A 17,498-nucleotide genomic window follows, 5' to 3' on the forward strand; every position below is an offset into this window, starting at 1 on the left:
ATGAAAAAGGTTTGGTATCTTGTAGCAGGTGCTCCTTATAGTCTTAAATACGTCTGTTGGGACATTAAGTGAAAGTCTGGAATAAAGTTGCATAACAACATAGATTAGCTCCATGGCATAATGCCGAAACCCGCAAAATAAAGCAAAAGTCTAGACAACTTGAAAGGATATGGCGTTCCACTAAACTTGAAGAATCTCGTTTAATTTGGCATATTACTCTCAATGAATATAAGAAAGCACTGCGTAAAGCGAGAGCAGCCTACTACTCTTCATTAATAGATAGAATAAAATAATGCAAGATTTCTTTTCAGCACTGTAGCCAGGCTGACAGAGCCACAGCTCCATTGAGCCTTCTATTCCCTTAGCACTCAGTAGTAATGATTTTATGTGCTTTTTTAACGATAAAATTGTTACTCTTAGAAACAAAATTAATGACCTCTTGCCTTCGACCAGTATAGTGTTATCAACAGCTCCCGGAATCGTAAGTTCTAATATTACACTAGATAGTAAACTAGAATGCTTTTCAGCCATTAACCTTGAACAATTACATTCAATGATTCTCTCTTCTAAACCATCAACGTGCATGTTAGACCCAATTCCAACTAAGCTGTTGAAGGAAGTTTTTCCATTAATTAGCACTTCTTTATTAAAATTATGAATATGTCTTTTTATCAGGCTATGTTCCACAATCATTCAAAGTAGCAGTGATAAAACCGCTTCTTAAAAAGCACAACCTCGATCCAGAGGTTTTAGCCAACTATAGACCTATTTCTAATCTTCCGTTCCTCTCAAAAATTCTTGAGAAAGCGGTCGCAAAACAGTTGTGTGATTACTTAAAAAACAATGATTTATTTGAAGATTTTCAGTCTGGCTTTAGAACACATCATAGCACAGAGACAGCTCTGGTTAAAGTCACAAATGATATTCTAATAGCCTCAGACAAGGGACTTGTCTCTATTCTTGTTTTGCTTGATCTTAGTGCTGCATTTGATACTATCGACCATGATATCCTATTGCAAAGACTAGAGCACTTAGTTGGCATACAGGGAACTGCTTTAGGCTGGTTTAGGTCCTATCTATCTGAACGCTCTCAGTTTGTACGTGTTAACGATGAATCTTCCACGCAAACCAAAGTTAGCCATGGAGTGCCACAGGGCTCAGTGCTCGGACCTATTTTGTTCACATTATATATGCTTCCGTTAGGCAATATTATAAGGAATCATTCTGTAAACTTTCATTGTTATGCGGATGATACTCAACTATATTTATCAATCAAGCCTGATGAAATTAATCATCTAAATAAAATTCAAGACTGCCTTAAGGACTTAAAAACGTGGATGACCTTAAACTTTTTGATGTTAAACACGACCAAAACTGAAGTTATTGTACTTGGCCCGAAGAATCTACGAAACAAATTATCTAAAGATATACTAACTATGGATGGCATTAATTTGGCCTCCAGTGAGACTGTAAGGAATCTTGGTGTTATATTTGATCAGGATTTATCCTTTAACGCCCACATAAAATCAATTTCAAGGACCGCCTACTTCCATCTACGTAACATTGCAAAAATCAGGCATATCTTGCCTCAAAACGATGCAGAGAAACTAGTCCATGCATTTGTTACTTCTAGGCTGGATTATTGTAACTCTTTATTATCAGGGAGTACTAAGAAGTCAATCAAGTCGCTTCAGCTGATTCAAATGCTGCGGCTCGTGTACTAACCAGAGTTAGGAAAAGGGACCACATTACTCCTGTTCTGGCTGCCTTACACTGGCTCCCTATAGAACACAGGATAGAATTTAAAATTCTTCTTCTCGCCTACAAAGCCCTTAATGGGCAGGCGCCATCTTACCTTAAAGAACTCATTATACCCTACTGTCCTACTAGGGCATTGCGTTCCAAGAATGCAGGGTTGTTGGTTGTTCCTAGAATCTTTAAAAGTACAATGGGAGCCAGAGCCTTTTCTTATCAAGCTCCACATTTGTGGAATCAGCTTCCAGTTTGTGTTCGGGCGGCAGACACCCTATCCGTTTTTAAGAGTGCGCTTAAGACCATCCTTTTTGATAAAGCTTATAGTTAGGGCTGATTAGATTCAGCCCCTAGTTTTGCTGATATAGGCTTAGTTTGTCGGGGGACATCTTACTTCTTCCTTCTCTCTGTCTATACCCGTGTACACTCATGTTCCGATTAACCCAGCTTCCCCAAATGTCTTTCTTTTTGGTGTCTATATACGCTGGGATCCGGAGTCATGGATGATCCTGCGGTCCTGTGTCCTGGATCGCGAGCGCTGGATCTTGAGTCGTGGCTGTGGTCCTGGATCATAGGTCCTGGATGGATCTCCTCGTGGATTCATCTTCCTATTATACACACATGCATTTCCAAACATTTGGACTACCTATGTTGCAAATGTATTATCTTTTCAATTTACACACGGCATCTATTGCACGTCTGTCCGTCCTGGGAGAGGGATCCCTCCTCTGTGCTCTCCCTGAGGTTTTCTCCCATTTTTCCCTTTAAACTGGGTTTTCTTTGGAAGTTTTTCCTTGTACGATGTGAGGGTCTAAGGACAGAGGGTGTCGTATTGTCATAGCTGATATTCTGTACACACTGTGAAGACCACTGAGACAAATGTAACTTTGTGATATTGGGCTATATATAATAACATTGATTGATTGATTGATTGCCGGTACACTGATGGTTTCAAATGCACTTCTCAGTAGGACCCTTCTCATGTGCCGCTGGTATACATAAGTGCCAGGTCTTCTGAGGGAAAGGCTTTAATGGCCGGCTCTGTTGAGGAGATCAAAGGCAGAATTAAAAAGCCGTTGAGCTCACTCTGGCAGCCGCGCACGTATTGACGCGGGCACTCTTGCATTTGTAAAACATGATTGCCCGCCACATGTCCTATACACTTGTTATTTGCATTGAGGTGCCTTTCAGTGCTCCACTTAACGCGTTCACTTCATAACCATGATGGCTGCTTTCACTCATGCGCCTGTGATGTTATATACTTCCACCACTCTCCCTAACCCCGATTACTTCATTGTCACCACAGCATGATTTATGGCGAATCTGTTGATGCGTATTCCCATTTCTTGTTATGGTTCTCCCGGATATTCTGAGTCCCATCTCATAGAGCGCCATTCTTTAAAGAAAAGCTCATCCTAAAAGGGGCTGTCACCTGCCTCTCATTCTTTTGATTCTTCTCCCCCCATGACAGTGTTTCCTCCTCAGCGGATTCATCCACAATTCAATTATTTTCAAGGAGGTTAAGAAAGAGATATGGGCTCTCTCTCGACGCTCTTGGGGCCCGGAGTTGGCCCAGAGGAATGCATCTCCCTCTCACACAAACAATTTCAGCAATTGACGGCCGAGGCTTCACCGCGGCTCGTCAGGGGGATATTGAGATGATGATTTATACGGATCTCTCATTTTAAGTCTCTCTTGCTCAGTCGCACATTTTCTCAGGGCTGTTCACACCGAAGGCCCTCGTGCTCCATTCTGAACCACTGCTCGTATCTGATACTTCTGGATGGCTGTTCATATCTTTAAGGGACATTACCCATTTCAGCAGCCAACAGGAACTGACAGCAGAAGGCAATAACAGACAACCGTGTTTGTGCCGACATATCTCCCGCTTGTTTGGAAAGCATTTCAATCCTATACATGCTCTGGAATATCGATGGAAATTAGTTTTAAAATGCTTGACATGTTTCATCTCCTTTGCTACCAATGTTGAAAGTAGCCCTCCCACTGTCAACCCTCTCCTTCTACCTCTAGTACAGGAAACTGATATATACTCTGCTTGGTGAGTTATTAACATTTCTATTTGTGAAGAACACTTTTCAAGCCCTTGCACCGTTCGCTGACGCACACACGCACCACACACACACACACACACACACACACACACACACACACCACACACACACACACACACAACACACACCCACGCAAGTCTGTGCTCTCTTCACTGAATTATTCCATGTTGGACTATCTACTGTAATAACCTTGCAACCACAAGCCTCCATGTTCCTGATATGCACACATGTGAGAGAGAGGGACGAGGTTGCTTCTCGAATGCAATCGACATCTCTGGATATGTTTAGCGGCGTAAATGTCTTCAAATAAATGTTTTTTACAGCGTGAGGTTATAAATATGCACCCAGTCAACTTCGTCCCTGGCAACAGAATAAAAACAGCTTCAATACTAAAAAAAAAAAAAAAGAATAAGAAACAATGAGAGATAACGTGCTCCCGTGTGAGTTATGCAATCGTGTTGTTTCGTTAATTTAGCTCGTGGGAGGGATACACAGATAATTGAATGGTGTCGTATTTAAACCACTGTATAATCATTGCTTTACTTGAGCCAACTTAGCTATTGGCTTTTCATTGATGTCCAAAGGGACATAAACAGATCACTGAAGATAAATATGGCAGATGCAGTATAAAGTAACATTTAAATGTCTTATTTTAAACAAAAAAGTTCACTTTAGATTAATTCTAAAGAGTGCACACACAGGCTAGTGCACACACACACATTCAAACTGTCTTTTCAGTCACGTCAAATTCTTAGTCCCATTACCTGATCTGCCTGCTAATAGATTCTTTATCCCGCCTGGCTGTCACGGAAATAAGGAATGACATTAAGTGAACGGAGCTCTCTCTTTTGGATATTCTAGGCCAGGGCTTAGTGGACCAAGGGAGAGCCTGCCTGAATCACTGAGAGGGGAGAGGTGAAAGGGGAAGAGAGGATGAATGAACGCGGGAAAAGGGAGGAGAATAGTGGATGAGGAGAAGGCAACCATGAGATCATGAAATGGTGCCACACAGAAATACTGCGGATTATGTTTGGAACTGTCAAGGCGGTCAGTGATTAACATCTAAGTTGACTGTCCCTCCAACTGTCCATAATAAACTATTTATGTGATTTAAAAGATTGAACCAATTTGCTGCGTCTGCACATGGCACATTTTCCAGTGTTAATAGATGTTGATCTTTCAAAATGTAGATAATTATTGGGTTGTCAAAAGGATTCTTTTGTTTACTCGCAGCTGCTGTGGGCACTGAAGCTGCGATTCCATAATGTCTCAACGTTGTAGATTGACTGACGTTTATGGATTCATAGCACAGTAATGATGAACGCGCTGCCAAATTGACAGTGATGATTCTGCTCTATTGCTCCATCACAGATCATTTAGCTGCCTTTGAAAGGATGCCATCAGTCCATTTCTGCACATGTGGGACAGTTGTGGTCACGTGTTTTTCTAAAACCGGCTCACTTTATACTATGAAAACAAATAACAGCCAACTGAGCTATTGGCGTTTTGTTTCATATCAAAATGGACACAAAACGGATCTATATAAATAAAATATGGCAGAAATGCTCACTGTATTTTGTGATATTGGGCTTTATAAATAACAAGTTGATTGGTGGATGTAATGTGCTTATCTAACAAATTGCATTTTATTCTTGGAGCAGCTATCCGCAACCCAGTCTCACAGCATTTCGTGTTGTAGTCACGAAATTAATTTAATCTATGGATTCGTGTTCACCGACACGATTTTCGTATTTTTTTCGTGTCACAGAACGATTTGAAAAGCAATGTATTTGTATTGGTAGTATGTTTCGTGCCTGCACCACGTCTTTTTGTCCGGTCGGGTCTTGGAATACCAGAAGCTGTTTGGTTCATAAAAACATTTTCTTACTCAATATCTTACCCTATCCCTTTTATTTTCCTGGTCGAACGTACTTATTGTAAGTCGCTTTGGATAAAAGCGTCAGCTAAATGCAATGTAATGTAATGTAATGTAATTTTAAATTGAATAATGTCCGAGTTTTTTTGCCGTCCACGAGGAAAAGAAATGGGGGGCCTCAGAATACTGACATCTGTATTTGTTGTCATCTTTTTTTCCTTCTAATTTGTTATTATTTGGTGCAGGCACGAAACATACTACCAATAGAAATGCATTGCTTCTAAAATCGTTCTGTGTCAGAATACTAAAATCTGTATTTTTTTAAATCTGTTTTTCCTTCTAATCTGTTATTATTTACTTTGCTTTTAAAATCGTTCTGTGTGACACGAGAAAAATGGCAAAATCGTGTTGGTGAACACGAATCAATAGATTAATTTCGTGACTATAACACGAAATGCCGTGAGACTGTGTTGCTATCCGAGAACATGTGTAGATTGACTTTTCAACCATCACGTCTGAACTACAGTGTCAATCAAACTCTAAAACACGGTCAGAGTTCAAGTCATTCAGCTCGGGAGGAAGCATGCTACAGCAGTAGGTGCATCTCAGAGAAACAGCCGTAATGCTAAATAAAAGGAAGTTTCATCAAACCGGGGTTGAGACTTTCAAAAATAGCGATGAAATATTCACAGGCTGAAGCGTATCTCCCTATATCTCACACACACAACCTCAAACACACATTTTTTACTCTGCTACTAAATTTAAATCTGTGACACTGAGGCTGATCTGCTGCATGAAGCGACGACTCTCTCGCTAACTCTACAGTATGCTAATGCTATTCATTGAAGAGCATCAAAGTCTGAGTTCTTCAAGAGGAACAGACTTTAAGAAAGTAAAAGAACGATGCATATTTTAATTTACAGTATAACAGCAGGAAACAATTCCTCTGGATAGGTTTTTCTTTTGTCCTACAGTATGGAGGAAGGAGGATGGTCGAGATCCATAGTACAGAGCATCTTTTCATAGATTACATGGAAACATAATGATGGATCGGTGAAAACACTTAAAAATTAATATTCCTAAATCATAAAATGGACTTTTATTAATTCCTCGTGGGAAATTGTTTCTCTGCATTTGACCCATCCTAGTGTTCGGAGCAGTGTGCTGCCATTTTGAACGGCGCCCGGGGAGCAGTGTGGGGAAACGGTGCCTTGCTCAGGGACACCTCGGTAGCACTTGGTCTTGCCGGGACTTGAACTGGTGACCTTCCAGTTGCCAAGCCAAGTCCCTATCGACTTCGCCACCAACCCAGCCTGCAAAATGACATAAGTAAAAGGCCTAAAATATAAAAATAATGCTCTTTTATTCCAAATGACTTAGCTAAATACACCGTCGTATCTAAGCAGCAGAACCACGGGTGATTTAAGGGGTAATAAAAGGGGATTTGTCACATTATTAACACCGTTATTAAACTCCTACCCTACAGCAACTATAATCATTAAGGCTGCTAAACATTTATCTTGCTGAAAAAAAAAAATAGGAAAATCGAATCTAACCACTTGTAAGAATCAAATGAGCCGAAAACAAAGAGACCATAGCCCCCGCCGACAGCAACAACACAAACAAACCCTTTGAGAAATAATCAGTCTTTCTTCTAACACACAATGTGCATGAAATGTGCAGTCAATGTATCTGACTGTCTGTCGAGGTTGTGCGCTGCTTGAAAGTACTTCAGCTTTCATCAGCCGATGAATGCACAGCTTCAAGGATAATGATGGATGCGCCAACATTTCAAATGATTTGATTGAATATACAATACAGTGGCAGCCCCCTTGCTTTTCATGATGACATTGAAATCAGCCGAGGCACACGTAATCTTAAACAGAAACATACATTATGCAACGTGCATATTGCATCCAAACACGTCAATGTGAAAGCTGTTTGTCTTTCCTCAATACATGTCCCTTATATGTCTTAACCAAACAGCCCTGCAAGAAAACATAAACGTAAGTTGCTCAGGTGAGCAGATGCACTGCTGTTACCACTGAGAGCTCAACAGTGCAATGCAAATAAGCTCTTCTATGGTAGCAGACGAGCCACATCTCCATGCTAGGCAGCCCAGATTCAATATCGTAGCACAAGGACGTACTGCGTCCCCAGGCCCTTCTTGTAAAGTGGCCCATAAATCAGAACCCTGTTGAGAGTTGGTCTCTGTGGTCTGGTCCAGCGGGGGGGAAACAGAGCCGCGCTCCGGCTGGGAAGGAGGCACACAAGCAACCCCCCCTCAGTTGCAATGCAAAGTATGTCTTAGCCATATAAAGTTATTACCATCATTAACCACAGTGGGGATTGGATTATTAGTGGAATTGCTATGTTTGAATATATATATAGAGATTATGATGTGGCTCAGTGTGTTCAGCCATGCGCTTCACTGAACAGGGTCAAACTGTATGTATTAATGTTGGTTTTAAGTTTCACTTAACACAGTAAGTAGGGCTATGAACGGAGGACAATGAAAGTAGAGGAGTCAGTTTACTAAAGATTGGCCCAGACTGAGGAGCATTGCATGAAACACCGATGCCTCCTCATTCATTTCAATGGACATTTCCGTGCAAATTCAAAGACGTTTCTCCAAAATAACTTTGAGGATCGTCAACGAGCACAGCACGGCATCGGCCAATCAAATGTGGGCATTGCAGGTCATCCTTTTCTAATCTAAATAGGAGAAAGGAAAGCAATTAAAGATAAAAGCGATGGATTAAACACTTAATATATTTCTGCATGCTGATGAATCATCATTTTGAGTCACATGACATTAGACGTTAGAAGTGGTCTATGGTTTTCGAGCTTCTGTCTGAATGGACCCATCTTGTTCTATATATGTACGGATTAGCTTCAATATAATGTTGCCACGGGTCTCATACTGTATAGTATTGTATGTAGTAGCTAACGACAAATGAAGAACTGCTAATGAAGCGCTTCTTGATTTCACTCACTATTAATCCATTGACGTCGCTGTGCTATTTTCAGGTCTCGTCTGGCTCAGAGGGGATGTTTCTCACAGAGGCTACACATGGACACACTCACTGACTGTATGCAAGCAGCCTGTGTTCATAGAACCTATGATATTGTTAATAAATAGATATTAACATACTTGACTGTTGTCAAATCTCCTGAAAATCGAACCACCAGCCACGAAAACACAGGTCAAAAGGTGGATAACGACCGCTGCTTGTGATTGCATAACATTAGACGGCTGTGTCTCTTCTTCGGTGGTGTTAGCCAGCCTCGAAATGCATTAGCTTGCGGAGCCCTCCTCCTGCCAATCGTCATTGGTGTGATTTTTTTCTTATCACCACAACAACGTACGGAATGTCACAACAAAGCCTTCATGAATGAGTAGGCACAGATCCGACGAAGAGAGGAGGGGAAATGGCTCATTTTGCTTCCCCTGGCATGCAATTTCCATTCTCTTTCCACATCTCTCTAAAAGCCATCTAAAACACATCAACTTCATCTGTGTAGGCCGGATGGGCCTCTGAGGATCACCTCCAGACATGCTACGATGACACTGGGCCTGAGAAGAAAAGGATGGAATTGGCAATGCAACCCTCTTGCTTATAGCAACGGGCTTCTTATGCCACTGCCTTTTCAAAAGAAAAGACAAATAACTTCATTCACTTCTCATTTCACTTGCCCCTAGCAAAGAGAAATACTGTATATTGAGGTAACTGATCATTTCTAAGATGGCCTTTTCATCAGAGGAAGTACTTTGTTTTCATTAGCTGTGTTACCATTGACCAGCGCAACATGTATGCTCCAGGGCCTGACCCTCTGTGGCTGACCCTGAGTCCTTTTACTTCCTGCTTTAACAAAACAAATTGCTTTTAAATTGCATTTGACTCTGATCAGTTATGCTTTGATCCCCCTTGAATGCACACCCACAAGCACAGAAGCATTTCTTTTTTTTCAAGAGCAATGCAAAGAGACCATTGCCATGCTTTTATTGCAGTATTAAGCATTACTCTGTTTGGATAGGAATGCCATTACATGCAGGAAGTGGATAAAGGAAGCATTTGAGCAGCAGATGCTCGGTTCACATCCATACATGAAGGCATTCACATCAAGGTCTCAAAAGTAAGTCGACCATGAAAATGATTTGCAGGAGAAGACCATTCGTATTGATACCTACCCTCTGATGAATAACAGCAGGGGAGCGCATATACAGTAGAGAGCTGTAGGGCCACCAAGCGGGGGGGGGCCTTTACTTTTCAATACAGCCTAGTCTCGCCTCAGTGAGTAATCATGGTTGCTATATTTTTTCTGAAAGGGTGGCTTTCCTTTTTTCAGCATGAAACAGATTAAAGGACAGATAACTTGTGTTGGACTCTTAATCCGGCCTGATATACCTGGTGGGGTTATACAAATGCAAATAATGACATCTCTTAAGGGCTGATGTCCCTGAGAGGGGTAAAGCTACCTGAGGTCCACCAGTAAAGTATTCATAAATGGTATATCCAAATATATACAGGAAAATAATCAGATTTTACGTGAATGAATGGTATATTTAGGCAATATATTGCCCACTCTTTGCATAATTAAAGCGAATTATCTAAATTGATTTACATCTAAACTATTGAGAGTGGAAATAACAGCCTTACGGTAAGGCAGTGCTAGTTTATCAACAAAAAAAGAAATTGCCTTAAACTTGTTTTACACAAGGAATTTAAAAAAAGATACAGGTAGGAAGAATTCAAGTTTAAAAGCTACAAAAGAAAACTACCTCTGGAGGGAACTTTTGGATTTCAGCCTTTGCAGACCATTTACATGCACAAAAAACATATAACACACTACAGGAAAAGGGAAAACCCCCAAAAGGATAATAGGGCCCCTTTCATAAGATAGTGAATATAACAACATAGTTTAACTTACTAAAAAAATACTCAAATGTGAGGTTTCTGATGGGGATGAAAAACACGACTATTTGGTGCAGACTGTGGCGGGGACATGAATAGAGAAAGGCCACAAGCCACTGCTTTAAAAAAAAAAAAAAGGTCTCAGCATAATTTGCTGAATTAAAACAATGAGTGGAAAGTTGGAGGTGAAAATACTTCAGCCAGAAAGGATAAATAGATGTAAATGTTGGTGTTCACTAGGGCTACACGATATATGGTGTCGTGAAAAAATGTAAGACTTGCGATATTCAGTAGGCAAATTAACTCAAACATGTCATGTTACAATTATTTTGCCGCTTGCTACAAAAGGATAACTTGCGCGGCTCTCATGTCAGGGGTACTTGAGTGAGTGACAGCAAACCACCAATCACAATCAAATCTCCAAAGCAAACGGACCCGGAGATTAAAGGTAAAAACACTGAATAAAGTAGTTTCATGTGTTTCTCCAGGGCGGTTTGGCGCTGCTAACCGAGCTAGCTCAGCTTGTTGCTCTGATAACTTAAGATCCAGACGTCCGTGACTAAAATCCTTCATCCGGTTAAATATAGTTACAAAAATACCAATTGTATACTGTAGCATTAACGTTCAAGAAAGGATGGTTTGCTGGGAAAAAATTGTATTTTCTTCAATTCCTGTATGTTTTCATATCGCAATATATATCGCAGGGGGGGGGGGGAATCGCAATGTCAGTTTTTTCCAATATCGTGCAGCCCTAGTGTTCACCCTCATGAATCTTTCTTATGAGCAGAGCAACATGGCCAGACATATTGTAATCTACCTGATCTACCATACTTGTCAATCCAGGACATGATGTCTGCAACAAAAATAAATAGCTTGGAATCAGATCGATGCCCTGTGATTGTGATGGAAAATGGAACAAGGCATGAGGAAAGAGGAATCTCATCTTCACGGGGATTGGATTTTCAAAAGATTTAACTGAGAGCATGTGTGCTATGCACGTGGTCCACAACAGTCAATAAGTCTGCACAGAAGTCCGAATGGAGGGTGGTCCGGCTGAATTTGCACACATGCACATTGCCGCCCACACACACTAACACACAAGCTGGATCACCTCTGGGTATTTCGATTTCCCCTTGTAGTCTTATTAATGTAATTTAATATCCATGATTGAGGTGGCCTCTCTCAACATTCTTCCTCACAAATCCTCATCAATTGCTCCAATCACTCCCCACACAGAGCCAGTATTGCACAGTGAGACAACCCTTATTTCCTGCTATGTTATCTTTCATTTGAAAGCCTCTGACTGCCTGCCCCTTGATTGGAAAGCCAAGGCCAATAGGCATTGGTGACAGCTCCTTGAAAATTAAAAGTATCAATCAAGACAGGAAGGGGAGGAAGCTTGTGATGTCTTCAGATACGTCTGTCTGCCAGAGAGAGCATTGCAAGCCAAATTGGAACAATGGTTATTAGCAAATATGTACTAATGTAATGTAACTAATGGCACTGAGTTTGATGTTGAAATTCAACTTTATTAAGAGCATCCACATACCCAGTCAGAGTCCAGAGTCGAAATGAATTAAAAAACTGATTAAGTACAACAAATGTGACTGAAAATGACCCCGCCAATAAGACAGTGACTTTAATGGTGCATTAAGACACACTTAATTCATCAGGGAGCAGAAGAGGAATTGAATGCCGCTGGGTAAACTTGACCAGCATAAAAAAAAGTGTGCCAATGCTGGATGACATAATCTCTGTCTAAATCAATTTTTGTGTGAGAGCACTCGACTCAGCTCAATATGTAGCTGCAGGGCTTGCGTTAAGTGGTCACTGCCACTTACCTATAAATTCATGTGCTGCTGGTTGCTCCTGTGGCAAAGCGTAACCCCTGGTATTCGAGATAAATAAAGATGATATTAAAATATCATAAACCAAGAATATATCACCTACAGCAGAAGTAGTCAAGAAGAAATTGAATTGCAGAGCAAGATGACTTCAGAGCAGTGGGAATGGAGCACACATGTGACAAACATAGACATCTTATTTTATTAACGAGCTGCTATGAATAAGTCTTTCTCTGCCTGCAGGCCTTGGCCTTAGGAGTTGATTGTTTCTAACAGTTTAACAGAACAATGTGTAAGAAGGAGCAGCTTTCTGGCAGTCGTTACATGATAAAAAGGTGAGTTGCAAGTTACAAGGCTAGTACCTTGCGTAACTCATATGTAGTAGTGGGTGAAAGACAAAAACACCCCCCTCCCCATTTTGTTAAGCCAGCATCTGCTCTAGCTTTACAGCAGTATAATTTCCTGATTCCAAAATATGTTTAAAGCAAACTCCAGTCTGATCCAAGACAGAGTGGAGCTCCAACATCCATCTGGGTGATTATAGGCCATCATCCACCCGAGCATGAGAGGGAGGCAGGGGACGGGAGAGGAAATACTAGCAAACACCAAGGCAGAGAGCTGACTCGTCAAGCAATCATTCAGCAGAAATAATTTGAAATTACTAAACCCGGGCACTGCTCGACACCCCTTTTCTGACACGCGTGCATGTGCACATGCACATACACCCACTCACACACGCATCAAAACCGCGCACTTTCCACAGGCGCTTATACACACAAACACACACACACACACAACATTGCTGACGCACCAGAGCGACACCCAAATGCGCACAGTGTTATTGCACATTTAACGTCGAGATAAAAATTAACCGTAAAATTAACAGCCCGTATCCACTGACACAATGTAATTGGTGTGCTTGGATGATTGGGTTTTTACTAAAGAATACAGACGACTTCAGCAGTCCACTTCAGTGTCGTACTGCAGCCGTGAAGACTTCCCTGTAACATCCACTGAGCTGAGGAGGCTGCATCCGCAACTAAAGCAAAAGGAGCCAGTGGGATTTATGAGGGGTAAACACTAAATGTGCATTTAAGTGCCGCATATTTGGAAACACTGGAATCCGTTTGTAATATCAGCATAATCCAAGCGGATCGTTAGTGCCCACAAACTGGTTCAAGCAGATCTACAGAAATCAGCACGGGCATCAAAATAACTTTGGAAACGAATAGACCAAACATATATTGAACTTACCCACAAGCAGTTTGCAAATGATAGCGTACACTCTGCTGTCAGTTCTGATAGCCCCACACCATCACGGTGTATCAGAATCTGTTCTGGTCTACAGAGTAAAGCAGTAACGTTTGAAAAAGAAATCACAAGGAATCCCGTGCCGTGAAATAGTCCACTTCTCCAAAAAAACGCAGCGTCTATCCACAAAATTACATATTGCCAGGCTTGACTGGCGCAAATCGGAGCACAAAAACACCTGCAACCGGTCACTTTGAAACAACAGGAGTGGAGAAAATGAAGAAAAGCATGACAGTGATTAGGGTAATGGTCGAAAGAATCAATGAAGGGCAATATCAGAGGCAATTAGTCTGATGATCCTCTTAATTCAGTTAGCCGCTCACAGCCCGGCAGGTGAGCACCGCCTTTAGCAGGACTACACGAGCGCAAATTTCCAAAGTGATGTGCAGAAAAAGACACATCGGATGCCGTCTCTCTCTCTCTCTCTCTCTCTCTCTCTCTCTCGCTCTCTCTCTCCTCCGCTCTCTCAGAGTGCGGCGAGAAGTCAGCATGAGCTGAGCAAGACAGCACAGGAAAAGACGGGATTTGGCGTCAAAATAAAAGCACGCAATCACTCATCAAACATAATGCTTTAGTATGCTATTTACAGAGGCTACAGGGCAACAACTGCGGCACAAATTATTGCCAGACATGTTCATATCTCACACGGACCGTTTTAACAGATTATTGTATGACTTTTCCCCAAGTGCTGTGCTCATTTGAATGCATTTTCCTGCATGGCTTTTATTTTGAAGGACAGATCAGAGGCCTTGTTTGGATACTTTATCTGGCTTGACCTATAGTACCAATGTGAACGCTCCAATGTGAGCTGCGTTCCTCTGGAGCCTTCACCCTCCACATGGCGCAATGAGTGAAACCTTCCCAATGAACGCTCATGAGGAAAATCAATCCTCACTCTGCGAATGTTTTCGAGAAATAAATGTGCTTGTAGGAATCACTTGGGTTACACAGAGGATAAAGAGCGCTGGATGGAGCAGGCAGCTTTAATGCAGTGCAGCACAAGTTTGAGGCTAGACGCACTGCCGCCATATGGAGATAACAGAAAGGGCTGAAATGTACTAAAAATGGTCTTCAAATTACCACGGTGATGTACCAAATGAAAGTGAAAACACATGTTCAATGCTTAAGCCTAAAATGTTGAATATTGTTGTGCTGTGCGTAAAAAAATCATTAATTTTACAGATCAATTGGTACAGTGTATTGAGACTTTAAAAGTAACTAAACTAAATTGTGAAATGATATCAAAGTAACAAGGCAGTAGTCACATTTAATGAGCAGGATATACACACACACCAGACCTTAATTTTAAACAAAAAAAGGTTCAAATGCTTTTGTCCATTCGCACACAAAATGAAATGTTCTCCTTTTCTACTTCTACTTTTTAATTAAACAACATTTTCCAATCTCACAGACAAATATTGAAAAACCACTTATTTGCTTTGCAGTGATACCCATTGTATTGTATCAACATTGAGAGATGAATGTGATATTATGTCTGCACACCAGTATTGATGAGTAACCAATCGACTCACATCACAGAGGCATGAGACAAACCCCAGTGTTGCTGAGGATGATGGATGCACAGTAAAGCTTCTTTTATTCCTCGATTGCAACGGCGTGTTACAGATTAAGGGCTGCTGGGTAAGCAGGGGCTCCGTGTCGGAGAGCCCGGCTGCAGAAAACGGACCCGTTTGATTTCCCGCTCACTGGCTACCCCTGTCAAGACTTTGGCCTCTGGCACAGCGCTGGGGAATTTGGATGAGGGGAGGGCTTTGAGAAGGAGGAGAAACCACCCTCCTCTGACTGAAAATGTGCACTTGTGAGCTTTCTTTGTCATATGCAGACCCTGACGTGAATAGGGGTTTCTTAATGAGCAGAAGAGTGGACAAACACGCCATTGATTCCTCCTTCCATCCGAGGTTGTCATCCGCAAATGGCCTCAACTCAATCAACTGGTTAGGGTGCAACGTTGAGGTCAACTGTCCAGTGAGGGATGATTGTTTGCTGCACACTTCATGCTGGTTTGAGGAGTTGTCGTGACTTGAAGAGTTGTGTGATGATTCGGGTGCATTCTGGATCTGCTCAGTTACAGTATGCTCCTCCATGGGTTAACACTACAGTGATATGAGTCACTCTCAAACCCCGGTTTAAAAACTACAAACACATCATCACTGGGCTCAAAGCAAGGCTGTTATCCAACCTTCTCAAAAGATGACAATGAAGCAACACTGGTATGAAGCATTAGACTGTTCCAATTAAAAGACACATCTGCTGATGTATGGAAAACATGTCAGAGGTTCTTTTTTAAATGAGTTACTACATGGAGGTGTAACATAAATTAATGTGAAACTTTAAAAGATGAATTTGAATTGGACTGATGATGAGGGAGGTATATGATAAAATAAGGTCAGAAGTAGAAAATGTACTCAGATCCTTTACTTAAAACCTCCATTGGACTCCTTTGTTTACTTCCTGAATGAAGTGACATTCCTATGAAACCACTCGCGCTGCTATTGGCTAGCGCTCCTACACATTGTACATCGTGGTTAAGGGGCAGGACATCTCTAAGGGGTTGACCAATCACAACAGAGCCGGCCAGCTAACCAATCAGAGCAGACTGGGCTCTGGTTTCAGACAGAGGGTGAAAAGAAGTGCTGCAGCACAGGCAGTATGAGAAAAGTAAAGAGCTTTCTGAACCTTAAAGCATGGAGACATGTCACAGGAGAGGCACAACATATAAATATGAACCTGAAGATTAGCAAGAGGCCCCTTTAAGTAATCCTGGATTGCCCGTTTTTATGAAAAATTATGCAAGTAATATTAGCATCTAAACCAGACAGTTATGCAGTAGTTATGGAACTAATTTGGTGCACAACCACAGCATTTTCAAGGGTTTTAAAAAATGTGATATCTTAATTTTTTGGTTAAATTAACTAAGGATAAAAAACGTACTGCAACACACTCTAAAAAGGCTCAGCCATATGTCCCTGCCCCGCTCCCTCAGCTGCTTTTCTTTTAACCTCATTTGGACTGGGAGTAATAATCAGACACTACTTTGTGAGAAGGGTTGTTTTCTGGGAAGGCTACACATTTCATTGGGGTAATCAGGTCACTGGAGGAAGACTCGAAGCCCTTCTCCAATTACTGCCTACCGAAACACAGAGTACCAACAGGACTTAGCAGAAAACATCTCAACATGTAATCCCACACGGACTAACAAAGCGTGACCCTTCCTATTAAATAAATACGCATGTTTTAATTTGTTCCTTGAATAATGGTAGTGAAGACACTAGCAGCAAACATATTTTGAGTCTGACTGCCTTCACATACTTTGTCAAAATACCTCTAATTACAGGGTCCTTTCATATGTAGGAAACATGTCTTCAGGTAAATCATTTCTGACAATAAGAGGATATAACCTCTTGTAGAGATGCATGTGTATGTGTTTGTGCGGTGATGTCATCACGCAGTTGATGCATTATTCACCGCTCATCTCCAATTCAGTTCAGCTCCGATCAGAGAAGATTTAATGAGATACGACTTGACATAAGTTGGAATGTGATAAGAGTCCACGGCGCTGCTGCTTCTGATGCATTTTTGACAACCGTGGGGAGTCATAGCACCATTTCTTTTTATCTCTAAAGTGTTTAAAGAAATGATAACAGCCATATCCAAGGGCTTTATTTGTGTTTATATAATACTGCCCCCACATGAATGCAAAATCATA

General features: G+C 41.4%; 1 protein-coding gene across 1 annotated transcript in view; it reads right to left on the reverse strand.

The window, feature by feature from the left end:
* The window catches only part of LOC117459876 (interleukin-1 receptor accessory protein-like 1-B), a 222,183-nt gene extending 208,052 nt beyond the window's left edge, over positions 1-14,131 (reverse strand). The window contains exon 1 of the mRNA XM_034101040.2: positions 13,715-14,131. The gene's annotated coding sequence lies outside the window, so the exon portion shown is untranslated. The remainder of the gene's footprint in view (positions 1-13,714) is intronic.
* Between the last annotated feature and the right edge of the window lie 3,367 nt (positions 14,132-17,498).

Source organism: Pseudochaenichthys georgianus, chromosome 2 (genome assembly GCF_902827115.2).
Source record: "Pseudochaenichthys georgianus chromosome 2, fPseGeo1.2, whole genome shotgun sequence".
Lineage (NCBI taxonomy): Eukaryota > Metazoa > Chordata > Actinopteri > Perciformes > Channichthyidae > Pseudochaenichthys > Pseudochaenichthys georgianus.